General features: G+C 41.8%; 1 protein-coding gene across 19 annotated transcripts in view; it reads left to right on the top strand.

Moving 5' to 3' along the window:
- Positions 1–12600, top strand: part of LOC118144225 (uncharacterized) — a 97365-nt gene that overhangs the window by 17269 nt on the left and 67496 nt on the right. For 16 of the 19 annotated variants that reach the window (XR_013521776.1, XR_013521775.1, XR_013521777.1 and 13 more), the window contains 6 exons: positions 5637–5822; positions 6481–6576; positions 8804–8892; positions 10701–10812; positions 11419–11543; positions 12071–12175. The gene's annotated coding sequence lies outside the window, so the exon portion shown is untranslated. The remainder of the gene's footprint in view (positions 1–5636; positions 5823–6480; positions 6577–8803; positions 8893–10700; positions 10813–11418; positions 11544–12070; positions 12176–12600) is intronic. The other 3 variants (XM_078336148.1, XM_078336147.1, XM_078336149.1) reach the window with 3 other exon arrangements.

The raw sequence follows: 12600 nt of genomic DNA, 5'->3' as shown, positions 1-12600 counted from the left end.
TAATTTTTATATTTTTAGTAGAGATGTGATTTCACCATGTCGGCCAGGCTGGTCTGGAACTCCTGACCTCAGTTGATCCACCCACTTAGGCCTTGCAAAGTGCTGGGGTTATAGGTGTGAGCCTGTTCAGTGACTAGCTCTTGAATTTTTTTTAAGACGTAGTTTCGCTTTTGTTGCCCAGGCTGGAGTGCAATGGCTTGATCTCAGCTCACCACAACCTCCTCCTCCTGGGTTCAAACGATTCTCCTGCCTCAGTCTCCCAAGTTGCTGGGATTACAGGTGTACACCACCATGTCTAGCTAATTTTGTATTTTGTATTTTTTTTTTTTTAAGTAAAGACGGGAATTTTCCATGTTGGTTAGGCTGGTATCAAACTCCAGAACTCAGGTGATCTGACCGCCTTGGCCTCCCAAAGTGATTACAAGTATCAGCCACAGTGCCCATCCCAGCTCTTGACTTTTTATAGGTGTTGTTATTATTTCAATCTTGAGTAAATAAATGCTAGCTGAAATGTTGCAGTTCAGGAGAATCTTCTGTTTCTATTAGGTAAAAAAATTATTTTTATAAGTCCAATAAGGTTACACTAATGTTTATGTTTTGAAAATATTACATTTTTCATTTAGTACTGTGTATATTAAATAACATTAGCTGGTATGTTTTTCTGACCTTATAATTTGGCTCAGACTGTTGTAGAAAGCCTGGCTGTATCTACATTGGCTTAAATAATGAGATTATTTCTTTCTTTTTCTTTCTTTATTTTATTTAATTTTTTTTGAGCTGGAGTTTCCCCCTTGTTTCCCATGCTGGAGTGCAATGGCATGATCTGGGCTCACTGCAACCTCCACCTCCTGGGTTCAAGTGATTCTCCTACCTCAGCTTCCCGAGTAGCTGGGATTGCAGGCACCTGCCTCCACACATAGGTAGTTTTTGTATTTCTAGTAGAGATGGGTTTTCCCATGTTGGCAAGGATGGTCTTGAACTACTGATCTCATGTGATTCACTGACCTCAGCCTCCCAAAGTGCTGGATTACAGGTGCGAGTCACCGCGCCCAGCTGTAATGGGATATTTTACTGTAGACTTTGATAATCAGAATATTAGCATTTTGGAGGTTCTTTTTATTTTTTTCATACTATTTTTGGACTCAATTACAATAACAGAAGTAAAGAACAAATTATAAAAGTTAAAGAGCAATGCAGGGCATGGTGGCTCATGCCTGTCATTCTAGCACTTTGGGAGGCCAAGGCGGGTGGATCATGAGGACAGGAAATCAAGATCATTTTAGCCAATATGGTGAAATCCCATCTCTACTGAATGTACAAAAATTAGCTGGGTATGGTGGCAGGCACCTGTAATCCCAAATACTCAGGAGACTGAGGCAGAAGAATTGTTTGAACATGGGAGATGGAGGTTGCAGTGAGCTGAGATTGTGCCATTGCACTCCCACCTGACAACAGAGCAAGTCTTTGTCAAAAAAAAAAAAAAATTAAAGAGCAATACAGATTGAATAATTATTCTTTTCTACAATTGTACTTAAATATCCCTTTTTTTTTTCATTTACACCTCAAGCTGTAAAATCCAAAGGTACTTTTGTACTCTTGTACATTTTTTCCAGTCTCATGTTGAAGATCTTTATGAGGAAGGACTTCCCAAAGAACTTTTTTTTTACGAGACAAAGTTTTCACTCTTGTCACCCAGCGTGGAGTGCAGTGGTGTGATCTCAGCTGGCTGCAGTCTCTGTCTCCTGGGTTTAAGCAATTCTCCTTCCTCAGCCTCCTTATTGGCCAGGCTGGTCTCAAAATCCTGAGTTTGTGATTTACCTGCCTTGGTCTCTGAAAGTGCTGGGATTACAGGCATGAGCCATTGTACTCAGCCTATTTTACATATTTTTATCTTTCACTTTTTAATTTTTCTGGGTCCAACACTAAGTCAGTCATGCCAGTGTTAGCTTTTGAAACATGAACACTGCCCACATCTGACTGGAATGCAACTGACATTTTCTTTTAGCATTCTGATTGGCTCCATCTGAGGGGGTGCTCTGTGATGTCACAGGGCTGGGTTTTCAGGGAAGTCACAGGAACAGTACAGGGCCTGGAGATGTGTTGTCTTCTCCTCAAAGTGAAGCCTGGTAACTGCAATGTCTCAGCTAGCTCCTGTGTGTTGCTGGCTGGAAAAGGGCAGTTGACAAACTCTGGCCTGGTACAGTGTTTAGGTAGGTGAAAAATAGAAAACTGTGTCCGGGTGTGGCTGAGGTATGGGGATCCCGTCAGTCCAGGAGTTCAGGAGCAGCCTGGGCAATGTGGTGTGACCCTGTATCTGTAGTCCCACCTCAGCCTCCCAGCTACTTGAATTTCAGGGTTCAAGGCTGCAGTGACCTACGATACCACCACAGAACTCCAACCTGTGAGACTGAGGTAAACCCTGCCTAAAAGAACAAAAAGAAAACTCTCCAAGTGTGCAAGAGTAGGGGACTGCTTAAAGAAAACATGAGGCTCCCTGGGCCCTGTAATCCCAGCCCTTTGAGGGCCAAGGCAGGAGGATGGCTTGGGCTTAGGAGTTTGAGACCAGCCTGGGCAACATGATGAAACCCTGTCTCTACAAAAGATATAAAAATTAGTTAGGTGCGGTGCACACCTGGCCTGATTTTTGTAGAGATGAGGGGTGGTCTAGCTATGTTGCCCAGGCCGGTCTTGAACTCCTAGGTTGAAGCAACCTTCTGACCTTGTCTTTCAAAGTTGTTGGGATTACAGGCGTGAGCCACTGCCCGCACCTGGGTCAGGCTATTTAATAATGTAAGAAACTGCTCAGGCAGCTCAGTGGCTCATTCTTCTAATCTCTAATTTGGGAGGCTGAGATGAGCAGGTCACCTGAGGTCAGGGGATCGAGACCAGCCTGGCCAAAATGGTGAAACTCTGTCTCTACAAAAAATACAAAACTTAGCTGGGGGTGGTGGCAGGCTCCTGCATCCCAGCTACTCAGCAGGCTGAGGCAGGAGAATCATTTGAACCTGAGAAATGGAGCTTGGAGTGAGCCGAGATCGTGCCACTGCACTGCAGTCTGGGCAACAAGAGTGAAACTCTGTTTCAAGAAAAGAAAGTTAAAGAGCAATACAGATTCAATAATTATTCTTTGCTGCAAATTGTGTTTAAATGATATCCCTTTTTCTTTTTCTCCTTCTACCTCAAGCTGTAAAAGCCAAAGGTCTGGTGATGATTCCATACCCTTTTCTCCAGTCTCATGTTGAAGATATCTATGAAGAAAGCCTTCCCAAAGGAATTTGTTTTTCTTTTTCTTGAGACAGTTTTCACTCATCACCCAGGTCGGAGTGCTATGGTGTGATTTTGGCTCACTGGCTCTTGGGTTCAGGCAGTTCTGCCTCACAGTCGCCCACCACCGTACAAGACTAATTTTTGTATTATTAGTAAAGAAGGTATTTTTCTATGTTGGCCAGGCTGGTCTTGAACTCCTGACCTCAGGTGATACTAGGTGGAATAAGGGGGATGGGTGTGATTGGGGCAGCCTTTATGATATGTGATGGGCATGTTCTGCGGTTGACTTCACCTCTTTCTAAAACTTCCACTGTTTACTCTCAGCTCTGACAATTGGTTCTTTTTTATTTTATAGAAAGTTTGTTAGAATTAGGTTTATATAGTTTCTTGTTGAATTGACAGAATAATTTCATTTAACATCATTCTTTAGTGTGACTGAAAGCCTCTAATTTTTTAGCGTTGTTTGTTTATGGGCATATTTCTTTTTACAGATACAACTATTTCATTTTGTGTGTTTCTTATTTCAAAGAGTTTCTATACTAGATCCTTTCAGATTTGGTGCTAATAACATAAAGTAAGAATTTAATACACATCTTAGATGTTAGAGGAAAGCCAGTCTAAGAGCAAAGAAATTAATTTCTCTCAAGTTGAGGTGTGGAGGTAGAGGAGGCAATTGGATAAATGAGTCCAGAAGTAAGGAGAAAAATCTGGCAGTAGATATAATTTTGGATTTTATAGTAGTGTTTTGATAGCCTTGTTGATATCACCAAAATAATTCATCAATGAGCTCCCTCACAGCTCCCCATTTCTTTTTAAAGAAACCAGATCTTGTTATGTTGTCTGGGCATGACTAGAACTTTTGGGCTCATGTTATTTTCCTGCCTCAGTGTCCTAAGTGGCTGGGGTTACAGCATGTGTTACCATGCCCAGCTTGGAACCACTCCCAGCCATCAGGTTGCAAAATATTTAAATTTACATGCAAAGATGCAAGGGAGATATCTATATAAATAACACCATGTAAATTGCTAGAATCTTTCTTTTTAGAATTTTGTTTGGATGTGGCTTCAGAGCAGGGAATAGTAAATTAATTTTTACTTTATTTTTGTTTTTGTTTTTGGTTGTTTTTTTTTTTAAGCAGATTCTCACTCTGTCACCCAGACTGGAGTCTAGTGGCCTGATCTTGGCTCAGTGTAGCCTCTTCCTGCTGAAGGCAAGTGATTCTCTTGCCTCAGCCTCCTGAGTAGCTGGGACTACAGGTACCTGTCACCACATTTGGCTAATTTTGTGTGTGTGTATTTTTGGTAGAGACATGGTTTCACCATGTTGGCCAAGCTGGTCTCTTTAACTCCTGACCCAAGTGATCCACCTGCCTCGGCCTTACAAAGTGCTGGAATTATAGAAGTAAGCCACTGCTCCCAGCCATTTTTTTTTACATTTTTAAATTATAGTTTTTATACCTATTCAAAAGTAGAGGAAATAGTACAATAAACACTAAAATACCCATTCCTCAGTTTCTGTGATTATTAAGATTGTTCACATTTTGTTCTGCTATTCTTTTACCTCCCTTTGCAGGAATATTATAAAGCAAATTGCAGTCATCACATCATTTTATCTGTTCAGTGTGCATCCCCGAACAGCCACTCTCTCATATCTGACAAATTTAGCAATGATTTTTTGGTGTCAGTTCATATGTAGCCCTTAGTTGAGTTTCCTTACTCTTATCTGAATAGTATCTCATTTCCTCATCTGAAAAAATTTTGTTTTAAATCTGGCTTTAAACAATCTTCATGTGTTAACTTTGGTCGTTATGCCTCTTTTAATCTAAATCAGCCTCTCCTTACTATTTTTAACTCCTATTCCATGAATTCTTTGTGGAAGGTTAATTCTTATTAAATAGCATGCTCACGAGGTTGAAGGGGTAAAGAACATTGATCTCATGGCTGCAGTGCAGATGAAAGTGTAGCCTGAAATGCACTACTGTAAGGCAGCCAATGGAGGACGGTTATTACAGTCAGGAGCAGGTAGTAGCAAAAAGTTGCTTCCAAATAGTGTTTATGACTGGGCACATTGGCTCATGCCTGTAATCCCAGCACTTTGGGAAGCCATGGTGGGTGGATCAGCTGAGGTCAGGAGTTAGAGACCAGCCTGGCCAACATAGTTAACCCCTCTCTCTACTAAAAATATGCAAAAATTAGACAGACATGCTGGCAGGCACCTGTAATCTCAGCTACTTGGGAGACTGAGGCAGGAGAATTGCTTGAACCCGAGAGGCAGAGATTACAAGGAATTGAGATCATGCCACTGCACATCAGCTTAGCTTATATTTTTTATTGTCTATAATGATTTTCTGTCTTTCTCTTCTGTTTAAGGTTATTGAAAAACAAAGTTTAATCTTTGAAGATCGTTTTTAAGACCAAAATTTGAAGGACATGCGAATGATCTGTGTGTGGAAGAACTACTGGAAAACATTCCTTTCAGAAATCCCTCATGATAGGGAATCCAAGACTGGAAAACATCATTCAAGTGGGCAATCAAATTAAATTTGTTATTAAGAGGTAAGATGTTAATCTGCATACACAAATTCAGTGTCTTCCCTAAGAAGAGATTAATTTGATGAAGATGGGCCTTTTGTTCCCCTCTCATCATGACTTTTTTATACTTACATTTCACACTTAGTTTCACTTATTAAACAAACATTTATTTACTATAAATATCAGATGAATAAAATATGCCCTTACATACAGAATACAGTGTAAGGGTTGGGCTAGGGTGTCATCAACTTTTAGAGAGTGATTGCAGCTAATTGACTCCTTGTTCATTCTTGCATTTATTCAGTATAGAAGTAGTAACAGAGGTTTTAAGTTAACCTGCTTGTGGATAATTAACATGGTTAAGAGTGGTTTTAAGAATGATAAAAACTTTTGGTTCTGAGGTCCAGAATAAACACCATTAAGAAGTAATTCTTTTTCAACCTCCCCCTTAGAGGAGCAGCTAGCATGAAGTTTACATGAGTAAACAGAGTAGAGAAAAAGGAATGTGGAGTAAACAGACTCAACCAGGGAAGGTTTTATTATCTTAATGTTCACTTTATGACTTAAAGCTCCAATGTAAGAATTGGCTATCTTCATCCTGGCTCATTAAAACTTTTCAGCTTCTCAAAGGTTTGAGACGATATTCTATACTTCCCTAATATTTTTCTTAATATTTTTCCAGCCACCCTGAGTGAATCCCAGCACTGCCCTGCATAAAATACATTCTTAATTATATTTCCTATTTGATGTCTGACTCCCCCTCCTCCTTCACTAAAATGTAAGTAAGGGAAGTGATTTTGTCTGTTTTATTCTGTTGTAACCCTAAATACCTAGAAGGTGCTCAGTAAATATTTGTTGTTTGAATGAAAAAATCAGCCTATTATTGAATCAGTCAGTCTTCTGTGGAAGGGACTTCTCATACCAGTGGTGCATATCTGTATGATAGCTGGCATAGGGAGGGATGTGGTCAGAATGGCTCTGTCTATGTGGACTAGTTTTGCTTAGCATAATCCCAGCAGGCTCCTATTGGGGTTAAGCCACAGTTTCAACCTTACTAATTAGTATCATTCTTTAATCATAAAGCCAGAGGATGTTAAGATTGGAATTGATCTGGGAGACTATTCAGTCTGCTTTTCTCTATTGATATGAGAATAACCGAGCCTAGAGAAAGTAAGCTGATTACTCACAATCGTAAAGCTTTAGAGATCAACCTGAAATTAGGCTTCTGATGTCAGATTCTGTAGTGTTTCCTTCATGTGTTCCCCCTGGCTGAGACAGTTCATGGGCTTTCAGGTTTGACATTTTTCTCTCCAGTCTCTAAACAGAAGCTTTCATCTGGACATTCTAGGTTAGCATAGATGGATAATGACCCTGCAATGTGTGGATAATCCCAAAGGTTGACAACTGTGGATGGGAACTCCAAGATGTGTCAGGAGTACCACAGGCATGCATGCTCACTTCTCCATTCATTGGAGCTGTATACAGTGGAAAGGAAACCCAAATCAAATCAATACACTTTGTTGCTTCAGTTCTATTATTACATGTCACAGTCCAATATGTCTCCATTTAAATTCAGACTTTTTGATGAATCATCAGACCAGCTGCAGGCCCTTTGGGTCAGAAGTCTTGATCTCACCAACTGTTGATTTTCTTAATGGACTTCCTTACTTCAGGCATTTATGTGTAGCTGGGCTATTGTGGAGTTGTCAGAGGGGTGTGGAGCCCTCTCTTTTTGGGATAGTCGGTTCTCTCCGTGTAGCATGTCCTGAAGCTGGGCTATCTCCACTCTCTTTGTGTGTGAAGTCTTTTGTTAAGCAGGGTAAAGTGAGAGAGGACTTCTAAAGAGAAAAACTCCTCCAGCATTTGCTGAAACATGTTTATGAACTGACCAAGATGTAATTGGATGGCATGAAAGAAGCTAAAATTTATTTAATTTCTTGCTATCTGGTTTGTGGCATATGGTGCCTTAAATTGAGTTTAGAAGAAACTTTTCAGATGGAATTTTGTTCTGTTGCCCAGGTTGGAGTGTAGTGGCGTGATCTCAGCTCACTGCAACCTTTGCCTCCTGGATTCAAGTGATTTTCCTGCCTCAGCCTCCCAAGTAGCTGGGATCACAGGCACCTGCCACCATGCCTGGCTAATTTTTATATTTTTAGTAGAGATGAGGTTTTACCATATTGGCCAGGCTGCTCTCAAACTCCTGACCTCAACTGATCTGCCCACCTCAGCCTCACAAAGTGTTGGGATTACAGGTTTGAGCCACTGCGCCCGCCGAGGGTGTCATATTTAATTCTACTTCCTGTGGTCTCCTACAATACCAATCATGCATGGAGCCCATGGTTTTGCGGCACCTAGTTTTACTCAAACAAAGGCCCTGGACTTTTATAGTTTACACTGACATATTCTAGTTTGCCTCTGAAATGTACTCTGAGGATGCTGACTTCCAGATTGTCATTCTTGGCTTCCAGATAGTTATTTTTGGGTGAAAGGAATTTCAAGTCTTTTGAGTATAGTAGCCACACCACTTTGCTTCATTTTGGTTTGGTTACAAAATTTATTTTAGCTTAGTTTTCTTAGATTAAGTGGGCAAAGACAAAGCAGAAGATTTTGGGAGGCTAAGGTGGGTAGATCATGAGGTCAGGAGTTTGAGACTGATGTGGCCAATGTGGTGAAATTCTGTCTTTCCTAAAAATACAAAAGTTAGCTAAGCATGGTGGTGCATACTTGTAATCCCCACCACTTGGGAGGCTGAGGCAGGTGAATTGCTTGAACCCAGGAGCCTCTTGAGAAGTTGGGACTACAGCACATGCCACCATACTCAGCTAATTTTTTTTATTTTTAGTGGAGACAAGGTTTCTCTATGTCACCCAGGCTGGTTTCAAACTCCTGGACCTAAGTGCTTCACCTGCCGTGGCCTTTCAAACTGCTGCAATTACAGGTGTGAACCACCATGCCTGGTTTTTTTTTTTTTCTCATTTTTCTCTCTTCCCTTCCTTCTTTGGTAGATGGAAATGTGTCATGTACCAGCTCTTCATCCAATGACTGCTCCTCAGTTCCAAATTCACCCTTCATTGCCTGCTCTGCAAACATAGAGGTTGGTTCCTTTAATGCTTCCTCTGTCAACTGGTGCATTATTAAATGTTGTCAGTACATGGTGCTAGAGGCTCATTATAAGAGGCTTTTCTTTATAGCTGTGTGCAAATCTTCACAGGCACTGAGCTCCTCCAGCACCAGGCCCTGCCCTGCATGGTGCTTAGCAGCACACAGTGACCAGCAGTTTCTCTGCATTTGCCTGGGTGGTTTTGTAGTGAGACAACTGTTTACTAATAGGTTAAGCTAGCACCCTAGATGGTGAATTTTCAGCAAATTCCAGAGGGCATATTGCTAGCATGTTCTACCATGTGGTAATGCAGCAATTCTGCTATTGAATTACCCATGACTGTGCCCTCTCCAAGGGGCTCTGAATCTCAGCCTTAGTGGGGAATCCTTTCCTTGGTCACTCTATCTCAGTGTAGGGACAGTAGGAAGTTACTGCTCATTGTAACAGCTTGTTTTATACTTTGTTTTTTTGAGGCAGGGTCTCTCTCTATTGCCCAGTCTAAAGTGCAGTGGTGCAATCATGGCTCACCGCAGCCTTAACCTCCAGGGCTGAAGCAATTTTTTCACCTCAGCCTCCCAAGTAACTAGGACTACAAGTGTGTGCCACCACATCTGACTTTTTTTTTTTTTTTTTTTTTTTTTTTTTTGTAGAGCCAGGGTCTCACTGTGTTTCTGAGGCTGGTCTCAAACTGCTGGCCTCAAGCAGTCCTCCTGCCTTGGCTTCCCAAATTGTTGGAATTGTAAGCATGAGCCACCATGTCTGGCCTCTGCTAGCCCTATGTTCTCTAGAGTTCTCTTTACTTTTGTAGCCAGTCTCTCATATGGTGTTCCCTTGTTGTATAATTTTTTTTCTATTTAAAATTTTACCACTTTAAACTTTGGGTCATTTATATCTTTTGATTGGACTCTGACAAATACAGAACTGATGCTAGGAAGGGTTCTGGGAGAAAGACCCACACAGATGGGATTTGGGCATAGGTTTGGTTATCCAAGGGGCAGCGTTGAGCTCCTTGTCAATGAGAAATTGAATGCTGGTGATTTTTAGGAAGTGACCTCATAATGTTTCAAGCTACCACTTCCTGTTGATTGTGATGAAATGCCAGCTGAGACACATGCCTTAGGAGCTAAGTGGCTTCTGTACTTGACCACTATGAAGACTGGTGTGGGGAGGGTCCTTTTGGATGCAATTGAGCAGGGGCACCTAATCCCTGAATCACAGGCCTGTACTTGTCCACACAGCAGGAGGTGAGCAGCAGGTGAGCGAGCAAAGCTTCATTTGTATTTACAGCCACTCCCCTCTTTGCCACCTGATCTCCACCTCCTGTCAGGTCAGTGGCAGCATTAGATTCTCATAGGAGCAGAAACCCTATTATGTAACTGTGCATACAGGGGTTCTACCTTGCTCTGTTTTTATTAGAATCTAATGCCTGATAATCTGTCACTATCTTTCATCACCCCCAGATGGGACCATCTAGTTGCAGGAAAACAAACAAGCTCAGGACTCCCATTGATTGTACCTTATGCTGAGTTATATAATTATTATATACTACAATGTAATAATTACAAAGTGCACAATAAATGTAATGTGCTTGAAATATTCCAAAACTGCCCCCTGCCCCCAGTCTGTGGAAAAATTGTCTTCCATAATATTGGTCCCTGGTGCCAAAAAAACTGGGGACTGCTGCACTTGAGCACTCACAGAGAGAAAAACACAAAGCTCAAGTCTTAGCATAAGTCATGGTCTAAGATCCAGAGAGCTTCCATGATATCCCAAACATAATTCCTTATTTCTTGTATCCACAGGGTTATTATTGAAAATCAAACACAAACTTAAATGTGTGAATTGCTGAATTAAAATGACAGTTGAATTCACTGCATCACCAAGGTTCTCATGAGAACATGGGGGCACTAACAGGTGAAGAATGGGATTCTTTTTTTTTTTTTTTATGGCATTTTAGGTTTGGGGTACATGTGCAGAGCATGCAAGGTAGTTGCATAGGTACACACATGGCAGTTTGGTTTGCTGCCTTCCTCCCCTTCACCCGCTTTTGGCATTTCTCCCCATGCTATCCCTCCCCAGCTCCCCCCCGCTGCTGTCCCTCCCCGATTCCCCCCCTCCCCGGATAGACCCCAGTGTGTAGTACTTTCTTTCCTGTGTTCATGTGTTCTCATTGTTCATCACCCACCTATGAGTGAGAATATGCGGTATTTCATTTTCGGTTCTTGTGTCAGTTTGCTGAGAATGATGTTCTTTAGATTCATCCACGTCCCTACAAAGGACACGAACTCATCATTTTTTATTGTTGCATAATATTCCATTGTGTATATGTGCCACATTTTCCCAGTCCAGTCTGTCATCGATGGGCATTTGGGTTGGTTCCAGATCTTTGCTATTGTAAACAGTGCTGCAATGAAGATTTGTGTGCATGTGTCCTTATAGTAGAACGATTTATAGTCCTTTGGATATATACCCAGTAATGGGATTGCTGGTTCAAATGGAATTTCTATTTTACTTTTTCAGACAGTCTCCCTCTGTTGCCCAGGCTAGAGCACAGTGGTGTGATCTTGGCTCACTGCAGTCTCAACCTCCCAGGCTTAAGCTACCTTCCTGCCTCAGCCTCTGGGATAGCTGAGGTATGACCACAGGTATGAGCCACCACACCCAAGTAATATTTTGTGTTTTGTAGAGATGTGGTTTCACCACATTGCCCAGACTGGTCTTAAACTCCTGGGCTCAAGACATCAACCCACCTTAGACTTCTAAAGTTTTGAGATTATAGGCAGCAGACACCATGCCCGGCCCTGTTTTCTTTGGTACTGGTTTATTGTGAAGGCCTCCAATTGTCTTTCTGACTTCTAGGCTTGCTCACTTCAGCCTGTTCACTGAAGCCAGAAGAATTTTTCTAAAAGGCAAATTTGGGTCAGAATGGTTCTTGATTAAAACCTGCTGGTGACTGCCCATTGCCTTTAAGATAAAATCCAAACTAATTTGGCCACAGGGCCTGGTAAGAGCTGGCCTCGGCTCCAGTTTTATCCTGCACCATTCTCCTCATATCCCTACCCTCCAGCCACATGGAATGTCAGTTTCCTTGGGGGACTTTACTGGTGTCCTTCAGGAAACCTTCCCCTACCCTCATCATTACTCTTTGACTCTCATATTTGCTCATCTTTAGCCTCAGGCAAGGTGTCTCACCCCATTCTCTATGATGCGACAAGAAGCCCCTTGGGAGCATTTTAGTCCCACTCTGTACTTCTGTCATTGTGATCCTCACAGTCTGGTAAGTGTTTGCATATGATTGCTATATTAGTCTGTTTTGCATTGTTATAAGCATATATGTGAGACTCAGTACTTTATAAATAAAAAAGGTTGTCCAGGCACAGCAGCTCATGCCTGTAATCCCAGCACTTTGGGAAGCCAAGGCAGGTGGATCACAAGGTCAAGGGATTGAGACCATCCTGGCCAACATGGTGAAACCCCATCTCTACTAAAATATAAAAATTAAGCTGAGCTTCCTGGTGCATGCCTGTAATCCCAGCTACTCAGGAGGCTAAGGCAGGAGAATTACTTGAACCAAGGAGTTGGAGGTTGCAGTGAGCCTACATCGTGCCACTGCACTCCAGCCTGGATGATAGAGTGAGACTCCATCTCAAAATAATAATCATCATAACAAACTTAGCTAGGTATGGTGGTACATGCTTGTAA

The sequence above is a fragment of the Callithrix jacchus genome, chromosome 9 (genome assembly GCF_049354715.1).
Source record: "Callithrix jacchus isolate 240 chromosome 9, calJac240_pri, whole genome shotgun sequence".
In the NCBI taxonomy this organism is placed as follows: domain Eukaryota; kingdom Metazoa; phylum Chordata; class Mammalia; order Primates; family Cebidae; genus Callithrix; species Callithrix jacchus.
This window is presented reverse-complemented; position numbering and strand designations above follow the sequence as displayed.